The 19111-nt window shown below is 41.7% G+C and overlaps 1 protein-coding gene across 1 annotated transcript in view; it reads right to left on the reverse strand.

Moving 5' to 3' along the window:
* LOC147666479 (E3 ubiquitin-protein ligase TRIM39-like) overlaps positions 1 to 19111 on the reverse strand; it is a 183450-nt gene that overhangs the window by 108629 nt on the left and 55710 nt on the right. The window lies entirely within an intron of this gene.

Raw genomic sequence — 19111 nt, forward strand, 5'->3', positions numbered from 1 at the left:
GACCTTACCCCCTCACAGAGATTTTGATTGCCAAATAGATTTGGTTCCCGGGGCATCACTGCCTTGTAGCCGAATTTACGCTTTAACTGAGAAAGAAAATGAACATCTACGTAATTATCTGGACGAATATTTAGCCAATGGGTTTATTCGGCATTCCAAGTCTCCAGTCTCTTCTCCTCTCTTGTTCATCCCGAAGAAGGGAGGAGAATTGCGCCCTTGCATCGACTATCGTGCAATTAATAATGTAACAGTCAAGAACCGATATCCCTTACCTTTAATCCCGACCTTACTTGATCAAATCAAAGATGCCACCATTTATACAAAACTAGATCTGCGAGGGGCATATCATTTGGTGCGAGTCCGAGAGGGCGACGAATGGAAAACAGCCTTTAGGACTAAATTTGGACTATATGAATATCAAGTAATGCCCTTCGGACTTTGCAATGCACCAGCAGCATTTCAGTTTTTTATAAATGAGGTGTTAAGGGATTTTTTGGATATTTGCTGTATAGTATACATTGATGATATCCTCATCTATTCAAAGAACAAATCAGAGCATGTAAAGCAAGTACGAGCCATTCTTCAACAGCTTTTACAAAATTCTCTGTTCGTAAAACTTGAAAAAAGCTTGTTCCATGTAACCACAGTGGACTTTCTTGGGTATATCCTTAGTCCGGCTGGAATAGAAATGGATCCAAAGAAAGTTAAGGCAATATTTGAATGGCCCAGTCCCTCTTCTGTGAAGCAAATTCAGAGTTTTCTGGGATTTGCTAATTTCTATAGGCGTTTTATTAAAGACTTTTCACAAAAGGTTACGCCTATCACAAAATTGTTACGCAAAAATACAAAGTTTGAATGGACCTCAGAAACTGAACTAGCCTTTCAGGGCCTAAAAAACCAATTTGTGACAGCTCCAGTACTAAAACATCCTGATCCTTCCCAGCCTTTTATAGTAGAAGCTGATGCCTCACAATTTGCCATTGGGGGAATCTTATCTCAGAGAAGTACAAGTACAGGACAATTGCACCCCATTGCATTCTATTCCAGGAAATTAACCCCTCCAGAACAGAATTATGCAATTGCAGATCGTGAACTATTGTATTGGCCATAAAAGCTGTGTTCAAAGAATGGCGACACTACTTGCTAGGGGCTCGACATCCGGTAACTATATATACGGATCATAGGAATTTGCAGACACTTAGATCCGCTAAAGCTTTGACTCCTCGCCAACTGCGTTGGACTTTGTTTTTCAATGATTATGATTTCATCATAACTTATCGGCCAGGGAAAGAAAACAACAAAGCCGATGCCTTGTCCAGAATAGGTTTGAGTGATGACTTGAATTTAAGAAAGGAAAAGCTAAATCCTATAATTTCCGAGGAACGGTTTCAGATTGGTGTTGTTAACTCAGATGTTTTAATTGATATAGAGAAAGCCTTACAAGAACATACAAGAGAAGAATGGAATAAACTGTATCCCTTGTTGCAATGGAAAGACAATATGATGTTCATGAATGACCACGTTTTTGTTCCCAATGAAAAGTTGCAAGAAATAGTGATACAAAATTACCATGATTCCATGCTGTCAATCCATCCAGGGGTTACCAAAATGTATCAGCTCATTAAAAGACGCTTTTGGTGGCAGAACATGTTAGCTGACATCCAAAGATACGTACAAACATGCACGGTTTGTAGCAGAAACAAAGCAGTTCATAAATCCCCATCTGGATTGCTTATGCCTTTGCCGGTTCCTCCTCAGCCTTGGCATACGGTGTCTTTAGATTTCATTGTAGAGTTGCCTCGTACCACTTCAGGCTTCACCACCATTCTCACAGTTGTGGATCACTTTTCCAGATATGCTCATTTCATTCCTCTAAAAAAACTTCCTACGGCTTTGGAGTTAGCACACATTTTTGTCACACATATTGTGAAGCTACATGGCATTCCTTCGGTTGTTTTATCAGATAGGGGTTCACAATTTGTGTCACATTTTTGGCAAGGTTTAGGGAAATCCTTGAAAATGGAAGTGCGAATGTCATCCAGTTACCATCCACAAACCGATGGGCTGACAGAACGCACAAATCAGACAGTTGAACAATTTCTACGATGTTTATTAACCACCCATGAGCATGAATGGTCAGACATTTTGTGGGCTGTTGAATTCGCTTATAATAATACAAATCATTCTTCAACTGGAATGTCACCTTTTTTCTGTGTTCATGGTTTCCATCCAAAAGATATGTTGGGCATAGATAAAAAGGTGTCAGATACACCAGCAGTCACTGATTTTGTAGACAATCTGTTCTCTATCCAACAAGAGGCTCAACAGCAGTTAATTCATGCAAAAGAAGTTCAGAAGAGATTTGCTGACAGACATCGGTCTAAACAGCCCAGCTATTCGGTGGGTGACGAGGTTTGGTTAGCCACAAAAAATTTGAGATTGAAGAGTCACAAAGCTTTTCGTCCCCGATTCATAGGACCTTTCCCAATTGAAAAAATTGTTAATCCAGTCAGTATGAAGCTAAAACTACCTAATGAGTATCGAATCCACCCAGTTTTTCATGTTTCGCTACTGAAGCCTTGTGATCCTGACACTCGGAAAGTTATTCATCCTCCTGAAATTGAGATAGAAGGTGATGTGGAATATGAAGTAAAGGCAGTTCTAGATTCCAAAAGGAAGAAAGGCAAGTTATATTACCTAGTGGATTGGAAAGGTTATGGTCCGGAAGACCGTTCTTGGGAACCCCTTGAAAACTTTAAAAACTCTCCTAAGGTCTTGAGAACTTTTCATAATCGATTTCCAGAAAAACCAAAGCCAATTCCAACAGTATTAGGGGGGATTCTACGGGGAGGGTACTGTCATGAAACCGTCTTCCCAAGCTTTATATAAGCCTGGAATATTCTTCCTTTTAGGAAACCCACCCCTATCCCGTGCAACCAGCACTCCTTGTACCTAGAAAGATAAAAAGGGATTAGTTTATGTAGAGTAATGGTTCGTGAAGGTTTTGATCATGTCTGTATATTGTGCTTCGCTAACTTAGTCACTTTTAGGTCATTGACTAGGAGGCCTTTAACTGTTATGCGATTGTACTTGGTTCTGTAATTGTAATTCAAGGTATACGATGTTTGCAGTTGCAAGGAAAAAAGACGCGCGTTTAAAAAACGACACGCATCGTTTTGGTGCGCATGGAAAGACTGATTCATTGCTCCGTTCTCGGAGCGTTCGGCGGCTCTGGGCGTGGCACGCACCTGTTCCTCAACGTCCCGGGGTGTGGCTGGGCTATAAAAGCCACACCGAGGGTTCCAGAAGGCGCTTAGTCTTCGGAGCATCTCAGAGCCAACAGCAGCACCGGAGAACTCACGGATCATCGTCAAAGGTGTGAACTGTGCCAGCCATCCTCTGTACTTCATCGGACAACCGGATAAAGAAGAGCTAAGTACTTCTTTCTTCAAGGCGCCCAACGCTAGCTTTTTGGGGACATTTTTGGACTAATTGCTAAGTTCTAATTCACGAAAGTATCGAGATTATTTCTTTGGTGTTCTGAGTCTTAGGCAATTTAGAACATGAGTTAATATAATGATTCTAATGCAGGTTGTGAATGTTAAAGTTGTTGTATAGAGTATATTCTCACAAGACTCAAGAATTTTCAGCAACTATAGCAAGAGGTTTTGTAGTGAATGAAACTATAGAATCTTCACGGAGAAGTCGCGTCTAGAGCTACAAGACAAGGGAAAAGAAGTGAGTAAGATTAACTCAATGTTATTTTGCAGGGAAGAGTGAAGGTTAAAGAAAAGTGCAAATAAGTGTTGTTTAATTCTTTAGAACCCTGTAACCAAATTTTGAGGCGGACAAACCAACCACCTTCAACAGACAAGACACACCCTTATCACATCAAGACGACGACATCCAGGACGCGAAGACCAGACAAGTAGTTCGCAGGTAGGAGACTGTTCTGGAATGGCAAGGAAGGTGTGAGAGGAGTTAGAATTGGAAGTCAGAGAAGATTAAGAGCATTTACTAAGGAGCATTCTTGTATATTTTCAGGTCGACTACAAGAAAACAAGTAGCGTCAGATCCGGCCTCTCTCCCTGACTGCTACCCATCACCCTAGTGTAATATAAGGATCACAGGCTGTAAGGTAGGGTTCTGGGGGATTGGTCCATAGCGTCTCTGCAAAACCGATCAAGCACCTTACAGGTAAGGTTGGTGTTCAACTCAGGTAAGAGTGCTTGATCATATCTGACAGCCATTTGTAGCAAATAAAGTTCTTGAATCCAGTAAGTATAAGTAGGTATGATTTATTGTAGGTTAATCCAAGTTAAGTTAACAATTAAATGATCAATAGATGTAATAATAAAAACCCCACCAGGAGCAGTTCTTCTCTCGCTCAGCCTGCCTGCCATCAACTGCCTCTACTCAGAGCAGTCAGGTACCAAACATTCTAAGATGTCATCATACATTCTACCAGATGCAGTGGCTAAGCAAGGGGAAAATCTATGCAATGAAATGCAATAAATAAGCAAGATGTAACACCATCACCACTCACAATCACTTGCCATGTCCTACCCCCGGGGGGAGGGTGGGAGGCAGTGTGTTTGCAGGGACAGCGCGTCGCTTCTGCCAGGAAGGAATACACCGCCACAGGGGGGGTCCGTGCCCCTCACCGCCTCAGAATGAATTGCAGTAGCAGCCGCAGTCGCACAGGGAACACCGAAGGTGGCGCCGACCACACCGTCCAGTGCCCCGACTACTCATACCTTCCAGGGATCTTCCTCCTCCGGTAAAGCTCCCGCATCGGTTTCAACAAAAAGGAAGGGCACCCAGCATCCACCGATATCAATCTGGGCTTCCGCCCTCGCCGACACACTGCGTTTACTCCGGAGGGGGAGGGGGCCCGGGGCGCAGGCCGGCGCACCGCCCCGATCTCACTGGTGAACCGCGGCCTCCGGTCCAACCCCCCTCGGGCAGTCCGCGGGTCCGTCAGTTCTCATGTACATGGGTCCCAGCACCGGCAGCGCTTACCTCACCAGTCCGCAGCCACCTGTATCTTCCTCAGCGCACCGGGAGACTACGGCGTTCTCCCACAAGATTCCGCAGCACGGTTCCAAGATGGCGCCCCTCTCTGTTTCCACAGCATAGAATTCGCGCTGAAGAGCACAAATCCACTGCCTACGGGTACCACAATGTTACCGCCCTACTGCGCCTTCCCTCCGGTAGTAGTCATGCAATTATTGACCCTCCACTTGCAAGTATTGCTTATTTGTTACAGGATTACGGTGGCCCAGGTCCGGAGCTCGGCTGCAAGACGACCGCCATGCTCGGCGTCCCGCCATGCCCCCCCAGGTAAGTGAATGTTATCAGTAATTTTATAATTTATTTGTTTATTTATTTGTGTGTAAGTATAATAGGTAGCAAAATTGTTTCTATGTAATATCATTTCATAATTTGTTTATATGTATCAAAATAGTTTTAGTAAATGATTAGGACTTGTATTCTTTATATGTAATTAAATCAAAGTTCATCTCTTTACCTACAGTGCCGTAGATTGGAGTGGGACAAGTAAATCTCACCCCTAAGAAGTCATTGTTGTCCGTACGTTGGTGATATATATATATATATATATATATATATATATATATATATATATATATATATATATATATATATATATGAAGATTGCAATCTTCAGAAACACCACACGTCTGCTGTGGAAACGAAGACACGGACCCAGTGGCTGCAGTAAAGGAGATTTTATTAGAAACCTCTCTGGTTACGCGTTTCGAGCAACAAGCGCCCTTGGTCACACACCGCGCACCAGGTCAGCTACAAATTTAAACCATTTTTTGGAGTGATGCTCCACCCATATTCGTGAGTCACAAGGTGTAGACATAGAAAAAACACGTATTGTATTATAAAACACGTGTACACCTATATTTACAATTTTAACAACAGTGAAGTTGACACTGAGAAGAGATACTATCTGCATGAATGCATATATCCTGATATGATACATAATGTACATGTACAAAAATATATATCTGTAAATAAGTCTTATATGAAAATTATTATGCTATATCGGTCAAATATAATAAATATACTCATAGAAAAAGACACTATCTATATACAATATCAAAAACCAATATGAAAAAATATATATATATACATTATAAATATATATATATCTTTTTCTTTGTTCACATAAATAATATTTCCATTTCTATATACAAATTTACATACATTTTATATACACTGTTGACCTTCCAAATAACTTTCATAATCTTAAGGACCTATCCCAGAACTTAGTTCATGATCGTATGAATAATTTGTGACTGGGATAATGTACATATACATTGAGGTTTATTGACGATATCTTTATGATTTGGAATGGTTCAGAGGCATCAGCCAGACAGTTTGTGCGCCAGCTCAATAACAACATGGTGAACATACAGCTCACAGCGGAAATACACACGTCCAAAATTGAGTTTTTGGATGTGTCAATAGAGATACAGGGAACTAAGATGATCACAAGTCTATTCAGGAAAAGCACAGCAGGCAATAGCCTGTTGAATGCGAGGAGTGCGCACCCTAGACAATTAGTGGACAGTATCCCCTATGGGGAACTGTTGCGTGCTAAACGCAACTGCAGTACTAGTGAGCAATTTGAGATGGAAAAAACAAGGATGATAACTCGTTTTAAAGAAAGGGGTTACAAAAACAAAACCATACAGGGAGCTGTGGCGAAAGCTGAGACTAGATTAAGGAGGGACCTCCTTAACACTAACGCAGACACAGAAACTGAATCGAAGATCAGGTTTATAACCACCTTCTCAAGCCAGTCTAGTGAAGTGAGTAAGATCCTGAACAGACACTGGCATGTTCTATTGACAGACCAACATCTTAAGTCACATCTGAAAGAGCACCCCCAGGTCACCTTCAAAAAGAGCAAATCATTGAGGGATGAATTAAGTCCTAATGCAGTGATGGGAGCAAACAAAACTAAAGACATACCGGGATTTAGATGCTGTAGATCTTGTAAAGCATGTCGTAACAGTGAGAACCGCAAGGAAGTCCTGGTACCTAGCACGGGCAAAACCTTCACAATACGCAAAACCCTAACCTGCAACACCATGTATTGTGTGTATTTGCTAATCTGTCCCTGCAACAAGTGGTATGTGGGGAGCACGACTCTGAAGGCAAAGGAGAGAGTGCTCCAACACATGAGGGCCATAAGAAATCACAATGAGCAGTACCCAGTTGCAAGGCATTTCTTTGAACAACACTATCAGAACGAGAATCTACTGAAAATGGTGGTGTTGGACAAAGTAGACCTAGGACCGCGGGGGGGAGACAGAACAACGTGCCTGCGAAAATTAGAATCAAGAATGATTATTGATTTTGAATGTACTCACCCACAGGGGTTGAATAACCATGAGGAACTGTCTGTTCACCTAGAAAAGTAACTATCTGACACCTAGAATGTAATGCTGTAAGTATTGTAGCATAAAATGCCCTAAAGAATTGTGCATGTATACCATCAGCATGTCCGCAAAATGCCGCAAAGAATGTACGCCCAAATTGTAAATACCACCTTGTTTTTAATTAATTCACAGATTCTATGCACTTTGGGACTAGTGGAGTTGAAATTCCTGGATAGGATCCATTAATTAATGAGGAAAGGTCGCTGTGATGCATTGTCAAAGATCAAGCACGTGATGCTGTTGAACCAATGTCCTGCATATAACTGCCATCTAAACTGAACCAACATTGCAATGGGATGTTACTTAACCTAAAACCATGTTTTTTATTTACATTTGTAAATATGACAAGAGTACTTCATGCCCACTGGGGCGGTATGTAAAGACAAGCAGTCATATTTCATGTTTATGATCTGGTAAATAATAGCCCACTTGGGCAACATTCGTTACATATCTGACGATGGGGACAGGAGATGATTTATCCGTAAACATGGTGTTTCCCTTTAAATTATGAAACTGATTAATATGTTGGGGTTTCAAGTTGACTTAATGACGGAATTAAGTGAATATTTACAACTTTGGTTCTTTGGAATTTTATTTACAATCTTGTTGCATCGTGACCATAGAATGTACCACTCCAACATGTCCGCTCTTTATTATGCACTGGGGGGTGTTTTGGCAAGTCCTTTTTCTATGTTGAGATTGTGTTAATGGTAAAAGGACTAAGATTGTGTATCCTAAACAAACGTGATCAAGCCTGTTTGGTGAAACGCGTAGTTTGTTTTGCTGCCGAATAAATTCTTAAGCACAGCAACTTCTGGAGTGTTGTCGTATCGTTTCCTTGTACATGGGAAATCTCTCTTTGGATATTTGGGCCGCCGGGACCCTAACGACGACCCGCTCGTGAGCAGGTACTGGCCAGATACCGGAATTGTGGTTTGCAATATATATATACATATACATATATATATATATATATATATATATATATATATATATATATATATGAAGATTGCAATCTTCAGAAACACCACACGTCTGCTGTGGAAACGAAGACACGGACCCAGTGGCTGCAGTAAAGGAGATTTTATTAGAAACCTCTCTGGTTACGCGTTTCGAGCAACAAGTGCCCTTGGTCACACACCGCGCACCAGGTCAGCTACAAATTTAAACCATTTTTTGGAGTGATGCTCCACCCATATTCGTGAGTCACAAGGTGTAGACATAGAAAAAACACGTATTGTATTATAAAACACGTGTACACCTATATTTACAATTTTAACAACAGTGAAGTTGACACTGAGAAGAGATACTATCTGCATGAATGCATATATCCTGATATGATACATAATGTACATGTACAAAAATATATATCTGTAAATAAGTCTTATATGAAAATTATTATGCTATATCGGTCAAATATAATAAATATACTCATAGAAAAAGACACTATCTATATACAATATCAAAAACCAATATGAAAAAATATATATATATACATTATAAATATATATATATCTTTTTCTTTGTTCACATAAATAATATTTCCATTTCTATATACAAATTTACATACATTTTATATACACTGTTGACCTTCCAAATAACTTTCATAATCTTAAGGACCTATCCCAGAACTTAGTTCATGATCGTATGAATAATTTGTGACTGGGATAATGTACATATACATTTAGCGTGCCAACAACCAAATTGAAAAACCCACTAGTGATTTGTCCCACTACAACCTAACGTGAAAGTGAAAATGAAAAAATGTGAGCTAAAAACAGTTTTTTTGGTTGATCTAAAATTCATTAATCACCAATTTTTACTTTAAGTGGAAAGAAAGATAATTATTTACATGAGGCAAAATGTGTATCAGGATCTGTTAGATAAAAGAATCCTGGTTGGACTTCCAAGCGGTGCCTTGTCGGCTGAAATTACCTACTGGCGTGTCGCCAGTAGGTATATATAGTTAGGATTTTTTCCCTATGGGATTTTTGAAAATTCTATGTCTAATCACTTTGGCGTTTGTGGACGGAATCGGCTGAAATTTTCAGGAAAATGGCACATTTTGTTTCTGAGCAGCCCCTGAAAATTTGGTGGGGTTTCGTCAAGGGGGGGCTGAGAAAAAAGGGGGGTCCCAAAACGCGTTTTTCCCATTCATTTTTCCATAGGGCGGTTGGACTCACTTTTAGCTCGAACGGCTGAATGGATTTGCACGAAACTTGGCAAAATTGTAGGGACTGTTAGCCCGATGTGCCTTTGCTAGGTCTCAATATATGTGCTCCAGTAGTTTTTGAGAAATTAACGTTCAAAACAAGATATATATCTGTAACAGCGCTCCGGGCAGCGATCCGGTCCGCTTACTTTTCGCGAAACGGAACTTTGCGCGCAGAAAGCTGATTGGCTCTCCGGTGTCTGTCAACATTCTAAACAGTCCGGAGCGGCCGCCATCTTATCTCTCGGTAGGATCGAGAGAGAAGAAGAGGTGAAAAACGAAGGGGGAATTTATTGAAAGGGGGCAAGGTATACCCCTCTTGACCCCCTAGGAATGTTGTTGGGGTTATTAAAGGGTCCCGTGGGGAAAATAAAAAAAAAATGATTTTTCACGGTAGAAGCGCTTCACGGGCCGCGAACTGGGCCGCAAACTGGTAGCGAAACGGGAATTCGCCATTTTGTGCTTCGTTTTAATTGTTTAGAGACAAAAATTATCGCCGCACATCGGCCACAATGCATGAATATCGCTGAAAAGTCAGCGATATTCATGCATTATCCAGCAAATGCTCTTAGCCATGTTATCCACCTTCCATTGGATAACATGGCTAAAAACTGCTCTGTGCGTGAGCTTTTTTTTTTTTTTTTGCTGCGTGACGTTTGTTAACGTTCGATTCGATGGAAATCAGGAAGTGTTGACCACCATTTTGTCACTGCGAGTAAATATTTTGTTATAAATGAATCCTTATTGATAAACATTGTCTGCGCCATCTTGCGTTTTTGTCCAATGCCACAATTTTGTCGTGCACGGCAGCCATTTTAGATGCCTTGACCAGGGCCACTCTCTGCACGCTGCCGATCCTCAGCATGGCTCCCCACCCTCGCAAGCATCTCCCCCACGCACTGGTCACCCCCGCTCTTTCTCTCATGCATGGGCCATATACTTCCCCCCATCTGCGCTGCTCTTCTCTGAGAATCACACCCTGTGCCCGCCCGACACCTCCCTTTCACCCTATTCACTACCGCACCCTCTGACACTCCTCTTCCTCTGTGTCCGATTGTCCAGGCCGGACCTAGGCTATCACCTAGCCCTGCGGATGTAGTTTATGGCCCCAGCTGTAGAGTATCCAGACATGCCAACACTCCCGATTCAGGCGTGAGACTACTGATTTCAGTGCTAGTCTTTCGCTTCCCGATTCCTGCAAGGAAAAACCCGGGGGCATATTACCAACAACTAGCGATAATTTTTGTCTCTAACTTGTTTAGAGACAAAAATTATCACCGCACATCGGCGAATTTTATCGCACATAAACCTTGCTATTAGCAAGGTTTATCGCAAATGCGATAAAAAACGGCCGCAATGCATGAATATCGTTGAAAAGTCAGCGATATTCATGCATTATCCAGCAAATGCTCTTAGCCATGTTATCCACTTCCCATTGGATAACATGGCTAAAACTGCTCAGGGCAGGTGTTAGGTTTTGGAGATATTCGCGCTTAGCGCGAATATCTCCAAAAGTTGGTAATAGGAGATAGCGATGGTTAGGGACTGTTTCCAGTCGCTAAAATCTTGGCACGCCCACTTTGCATGTCATTAGTGATAAATATCACTGATATGCAAAGCGGGGCCCAAGATGGTCGCTATCTCCTTTTAGCTGTCACTAACTGGTGTTAGCGACAGCTTGGTAATAGGGAGATAATTTTATCTATTTTTTTTTTGGCTTTTAAAGCCAAAAAAGCAGAAATAAACCCCCTTGATAATATGCCCCATGATTTCTCGGGGGTTTCAGCTGACAGGGCTTGGTATTGTGTTACGTGCTAATTCTTCCAGGAAACGTCAGAGGGTCGATGCAGGGGTTCTAGAAGGGGTGATAAACCATTTAAGCCTCATGAACAAGCGCATGGTCTTTTAAAGATTTGTGAAGTACTCGGGGCGGCGGTGTGTGTGTGTCCTCTTTCAGGAGCGGGCGGGGGGGGGGGGGGCACTGCCAGCAACTTGCCAGGCCAGGCAGTGTTCAACACTTGCATCACCCTTTCTCTGCCTGCTATTGCGCTCCATGCTTCGGAAAGGTAAGAAAAAGAACGTGCATTTGAGTTTGAAATGTCCGATCTTGTAGCAGTACACTTGCAAAGCCCACACATGACAATAACCCGATTCAAGGCCCCATTCACCCGATTTTTTAAACATATATAGCACTCCAACAAAGTTAGATTTTAAAACTTTATTAACTTTTAACTATAATGAACGGAACAAAAACTGTAAAAACATTTAAACATTTTTCACCCAAAAAAGCAACAATGGTCAGAAGCTGTCTTTTGTGTGAATAGTCCCAAGGCAGCACAACGTGCAGAGTTCTGGACGGCACCCAGGTGATGTCGCCTGGGTGCCGCACTGGTTTTGGGATCCTACAATGCTGCTCCGAAAATTGGCGTGGGCGGCCCGGGGGGGGGGGCGTGGGGGAGGCGGCGTGAACGGGCCTCCCCAGGTGGCGGCCATCCAGCTGAGTTGCGCCCGCTCTTGCGGCTACAGCGTCTCGCTCACCATGTTGTTGAGTTGCTCCCACTCTTGCAGTGCAGCGATAGGCGGCTGCCACATGACTCTTAAAATGGCGGACGGCTCTTCGGTTTTGGGCCTGGTCCACTGAAATGGCCCTGGGACACCTTGGAACTCGGACGCTTGCCTGCTAGGGCTTGGGCTCCATTCTCGAAAAGTGTCCCCTCAGCCGTGAAGATTCTACAAAAGTCTTGGGGGCCCCCGACTCCCGCAGGCTTCTGGTGGGGAGCGGCTGCCATGTCTGCTCGTGGAATGGCCACGACGGAGCTACGAGATGGAAGTGCTCTCATGCTGACGCCAGCTTTAGTCTGAAACATCCAGAAACACTGTAGACTACCAATTCGATCAGTTCCGGTAGCGCCCCAACATGACCCGGAAGAGAAGAACTTGCCCTCCCCTCTTTGACTGATGGTTCTTGTTGCCTGTCCCCTCTGTTGTCATTTAACAGAACTTTTTGGACTGCTGAAAGGGGTTGTATTCCGAACGCTGGTTGGTGACAGTCCTAGACAGTCATGCAAAGAATCAAACCCACCTCCAATTCCTCAACTATACAGTTATACACACCTTACTTATTGAAACATATTCTAACACATATTTACTCTCTTATACAATCCTTGATACATGTTCACAATGATCCATACAGCCACTCACACATTCACTGGCTCTTATGCACAGTTATTTATATATGTTAACTCTCACATGTACTGTGTTTTACATATGTACTTACTTTGACATGTAGCACTGAGATATCCATTCACTCACCAATACACTCATGCACACAGTCAACCGCCCATATAGCTGTTTCCACATGCACTCTTGAACTCATACACCTAGTGAATCAACTGCTTACACATCTATGCACAGAGTCACACACCTCCCAGCCACCCACACACATACTCAGTCTCCCATACAAATACTTGAGCAACCAATCAATAACCCATATAGTTATTCATATAGCTACTGATCAACACATGCAGCAGTTTACAGAACAACAGATATAATGATGCACAAATTAATACAGTTTAATCACTAACCCATGCACTCAGTGAAACACATTTAATCACTCCCTCATACAATCAGTCATGCACCTACTAAATCCTTCATCCAGACACTTATACATCCACTCATTCTTCAATATGTAAGACATATTTTAACTTTACAGAAACATACAGTCACTGGGTGTTGTCATCAGTGATGTCATCAGTGATGTCACTGACCATGTCATGAATGATGTAATATGTGACATCATCAGCAGTGGATTGCGGGTGCGCGATATATAGTTAGCGCATCTAACTATATATGGAATTTCAATGGTTTTATGCGAGTAAAATAAGGTTTTGTAAATGCAAATCCCTAACTATATATGGCCTAAAACCAATGGTTTTTTCATTGAATTTTCAAGGTTTTGTAAATGCAAATTCCTAACTATATATCCACTATAACCTATGTTTTTTTTCTGTAATATATATATATATATATATATATATATATATATATATATATATATATATATATATATATATATATATATATCCTTCTCACTTCGCTCGATACCGCTCTCACAGTATCAACAGTCACATTCAGACTGTCAGGTAAAACGAAAAAGGCAGACCCAAGGAAATTTCCAGTGCAGTGATTTAATCCAGTTTAAAGTTTGAAGTTACATCCCAGCAAGCCCGCATGACGCGTTTCGCCTCCAGCCGGAGGCTTGATCACATGATACATTGCTAATAATGGAAGAGGGTACTTAAGGAGTAGGGAATACACAGTGGGCGGTGCCACACAGGTAAGAGCCGCCCTTACCATTAACCCCATGTTACACATCACAAATTTATATACATTTCACAATTTGGATCCGTATTTACAACACCATAAGGATTCATGGAAAAAATTCAGGGCCAGCGCCCTAGTCAAAAACCAGTCATAAACATGGTCTAATATCTGTAGATTATATGTGCAACATCCCGCAATTTACAAAACTATACAATATACAATCTAGACCAAATAATGGTAAGTAGAAAAATATATATAAGTATGTACATCTCTCATCTGTATATATAAATAAATAAATACACATTGAACAATCCATATTCGTTGTCATTTGTACACTATTTACAATAAAAAGACCTACTGTTGAATATTCAAGATCTACAACAATCTAACAGACTTATTTTCACCTATGGAGACTAGTTTTTAACTTTGCTTGTCCTTTTACTACTTAACTGTAGTTGCAGATCCATCTACATTTCCCATCCACCACATTAAAAGATATGGAAATGGTTGTGGTGTGTATCACTTATCAAATACATATCAAGGGGCCTAAATTCGTCATAGTAAATATCCTCTCCAGTTTCGTACATTATATACCTCTTCCAAGAGTTCCCCTAATAACCTAGTGCAAATAAATGTGCAAAATAATCTAAGCAAAAAATGTGCAAAATTTCTTGTACGTGGTTTTAAAAACAATTTCATGGGAAAATCAGAGGGATTATAGGGTCGAAAAGCATATGGTTCCTTGTCATCTTTAAATCTATTGTATACTCTTAACTCCCTTCACATATAGAGAACCAAATCCAGAAAAATGGAAAAACCAACATAGGAAAAGGAAAACAGCAATTGTATGGAGTGTAATGACCACTGAGTGCACCCTGTAACCAAATCTAAAGACAGGTATACAAATCCTCACTCGCGTTCAAGCCCCGTGGGGCCTTACTATCGAGCTCTATTATATACCTTGTCTCCAATAGGCGGAGTTGGGCATCTCGATCTCCTCCCCTTTTAAGTGGCATTACACAATCAATAGCATAGTACAGTAAAGAAGAAGGATCACTGTTGTGTGTGCTTTCAAAATGGCGAGCCACAGGGTACGCCTGATCTTTGCCCACAATGGCCCTAATGTGTTGCAGTACACGCTTGTGTACTGGCAAACGTGTGCTCCCCACATAGCGGAGATCACACGGGCATTGAAGAATGTATACTGCAAAGTCAGTTTTGCAAGCCATACGTTTCTTGATTTTCACGGGCTTGATTTTAAAAGGCACCATATATTCTGTCTTATTGCATCCATTTTTGCATGCCTTGCAGACACTACACTTTTTGAATCCTCCTCCAATAGCACCCCAGGTGTCAGAGACTCGTTTTTCAAGGAAGTTGCTCATTAATTTATCTCCCATTGAGATAGACTTCCTAAATGTAATGTCAGGTCTGCTCATTACAAATTTCCCTATCACAGGATCCCCTGTGATGAGGTCCCAGTTCTTATAAAATATGCGTCGTAACTCCTTATGCTGTCTGCTGTAAGTTATGATTACTCTCGGTTTAATCTGCTTATCCTCAGTTGTTTGTACAGTCAACTTTCCTTTTACTGCTAATGCTTCTTGTCTGGTTATCGAAGCTGCTCTCTTAATTGCTCTCTGGATAGTATTTTGGGAATAGCCTCTCAACAGAAACCGTGCCTTACTCTCATTCTGAGACTTAGTGCACTCCTCATCATTGCTACTTATACGCTTGATGCGCAGCATCTCCCCAAAGGGAATGCTGCTAATCAAATGATAAGGGTGCCCACTGGACGCATGGAATATAGTATTGCCTGCGGTAGGCTTCCTGTGTAACCTGGTGGCTATCCCTGTATCTCTTATATATACTTCCATGTCCAAGAACACTAGTGATGTCGCATCTATGTTGGCAGTGAAACTCAAATTTAAATCATTGTTGTTTAGTTCCTTAACAAAATCCTGCGCCTGCTCATGTGTACCTTTCCAGACCATGAACAGGTCATCAATGTATCTTAAATAAAGTAACATATGATTTTGGGTAATGTGTTTAAGGATGTTGCCTAGGACCCGCTCCTCCCACAGCCCCATGTGAAGACATGCTAGACTAGGGGAGAAGCAGGCCCCCATTGCAACACCCCCAACCTGTTGATAAATTTGATTATTAGACAGGAAATAATTGTTCTCTAAACACAACTGAATCATAGCTAGCAACATTTTGTTATGAGCCGAAAAGTTCATTGGTCTTTTGTTCAAATAGAATTCAACTGCCCGTACCCCATCAGAATGTTTGATAGATGTATATAAAGATGTGACATCTAGTGTCATAAGCAAATAGTCAGTTTTCCAAACCATACCATCAATTTTTCTGATAAAGTCTGCAGTGTCCTGTACATAAGATGGTAACCCTTTTACCCATTCTTGGAGGAAAAAGTCGATATAGCGAGAGATATTTTCTGTTGCGCTATTGATCGCCGAAATAATCGGTCTTCCAGGTGGCACATGTATATTCTTGTGGACTTTCGGTATCAAATAAAAAGTTGGTATAACCGGATGTTCTTTCTTCATAAAATTATATTCATCATTGGATAGTAGTTTAGCACTTCGCCATGCCATTAATTTCAAATTCTGATCTTGCCAAGCAGCTTTGATTGTTATTAAGTTGCTTTTTTTGTAACAAGAAGAGTCACAAAGCTGACTTTCTGCCTCTGCCACATACATCTCCCTTGGCCATAGAACAATGTTCCCGCCTTTGTCCGCTTGGCGGACTATTATGTCTTGGTCCTGTTCCAGTTTTTTAATTAGGTTATAGTAGCATTGGTTTTTCTTGTCAAAAGTTCTTTGTTGTTTATTTGTATTGGCATAGATTTGTTTTAAATCCTTGATGATTAGGTCATGGTATACCTCCAAATTGTCATGAGTCAGAATAGGTTGAAACTTTGACTTTGGTTTGAATGGAGTTTGATTAACTGCTTGGTCTTCGCTCGAAACTATTAATGGTAGATCGCTTGTTGCTGCTCCTTCTCCTTGTAGACTCCAGATTTCATCAAAATCCATACGATCTTCTGCTACCAATGTAGAAGTTTTTTGTGATGTTTCAATCGTTTTTTTCTTCTTTGGTTGCAAAAGAAAGAATTTATTCAATTTTAGCTTTCTTATGAAGCGATAAGTGTCCATTCTAGTATCGACATAGTTGAAGTTTGAGGGTGCACAGTATGATAATCCTAAGCCTAGGATCATTTCATCATTGGCAGAAAGGGTAACTTTGGTTAGATTTATAATCGATTGTTTATTCAATTGGGGAGCTTCTTCCGATTTGATTTCCAGCGTCCCCTTGCTGCTTGATTCGCGTTTGGTTGTTTTACGCCTGCTACATTTTCTCCTGGCCCGCCGCTTTTGGTTGGCCCTGTAGCATTTGTCTGTTGACCTCCTTTGGCACGAGATCTGAGTGTCTCTCGTCGATCTTGGCATAGACAGCCTACTTCCTGTGCCGGTGTTAGCTTTTCTGACCCTACCGTGGAGGGTCCCGCAGCCTCGTTTTCCGTCTCGCTTCCTGAAGTTACACTGATGTCTGTTGATGAGACTGACACCGTTTTATTATTTGCATTCAGTTGTTTGGTTTTCCTTACGCGTGCTTTGACATTATTGTATTTTTTAGCATACGTGAATATCTGTCCGTGTAAATAATCGAGACGGTCTCGCTCGAACTTGAACGCTTTGCGTTTTTTGATTATTTCTTCTTCCTTTTTTACCCTCTGCATCATTTCATTTCTGAATTTTGCCGCCTCCTCACTGGGTCCCAAACCTTGTATGACAGTTTCAAGTTCTTCAATCTCAGCTTGTATTTTCAAACGGTCGCTCTCCGCATAGCGCACCAAAATTGCCATCAGCTTAGCAGAGCACTTCAAATTTGTACCTGCCCACTCAGTTAGCATAGCGGGGTCCGGTGTCTCATAACTTGGAGCCAGGGATATTCTTAGCCCCCTCGGGACTCTGCCAACCTCTTTGTAACGTGAAAGTGATTTATTCTCCCACCACTTGGAGGTTTCCTTTTTAATCAGCTTCTCCAACCTTCTGAAATGGTCTCTTAGCGTGGGATTTGTATTGTCCTTAATGTTTGTTGCCGCCATGCTTGACGGGTTCGTCTCCCCAGCCGGGGATTTATCGAACATGCTTTCCGCCGCTTCCTCCCTCTCGCGCAACGTATCCGCGGACATTATGCTTGCAACCTTAAGTTTGAGTTTTACGGGTAATTAGTTTATTGATTTAATTCACTGCCACAGCTGCAGCCGTTGCTTCTCGTGCTCCGAGCTAGCATATGCTCACAAACAGTCTGTGCAACTCCCCACTGATATATATATATATATATATATCTTTAAGCAAACTGACATTGGTCCAACTTCAATGTTTAAGCTACGTTTTAAAGAACTAACGAACCCACCCTCAATGCTGTGCATATGATTAAGAGGTGTGTTACCTCGAAACGCGTAATGCATTTCTGCCGAAATAAATGGATTTTAAGTACGCTGGTGTGGTCGGTTTCACGCTGCTGAGGTCTGCGCGTGGGTTTGGATGGATTTATGAGGTGCTTGACACACCTGGTACCGGCCCCAACTTGCATGGAAGGGTGCTTTAATTGTCAATACTTTTGGAACTTTTGTGAGAAACAAACTTGAGCGCCCGCCGGCTAAAACAATTATCACTGAAAGGTTTTGAATGGATGAGGCTTTGTTATGAAGCCCGCTTCACCCTGGAATTGAACTTTTGAATTTGCCAGAGTTTGCAGAGGGTTTTCCCTGAAGCACAGCGCACGGATGAACTTCACTGAGGCAAATAAGAACCAGCTGAAAACGGGATGGTTGCAATCTTTTCCACAGTATCTCTGACCATCACATATAGCCGCAAAATGGTACTTTACCTAAGAAAGGCTTGTGAAGGTGTTGGAGAAGCGCAGTGAAAGTCTGCCAAAATCTACATTGGAGTAAGCTGTAAAATCGGAGTACCGAAAAGAGGCATTGTGGGACTTGAAGTCCAAATACCGAATAATGAAGGCGTACAGCGAGTTAAGGTGAACCTGGAAGCAATTACAGTGAGACTCA

Source organism: Lissotriton vulgaris, unplaced genomic scaffold, assembly GCF_964263255.1.
Source record: "Lissotriton vulgaris unplaced genomic scaffold, aLisVul1.2 SCAFFOLD_1036, whole genome shotgun sequence".
In the NCBI taxonomy this organism is placed as follows: Eukaryota; Metazoa; Chordata; class Amphibia; order Caudata; family Salamandridae; genus Lissotriton; species Lissotriton vulgaris.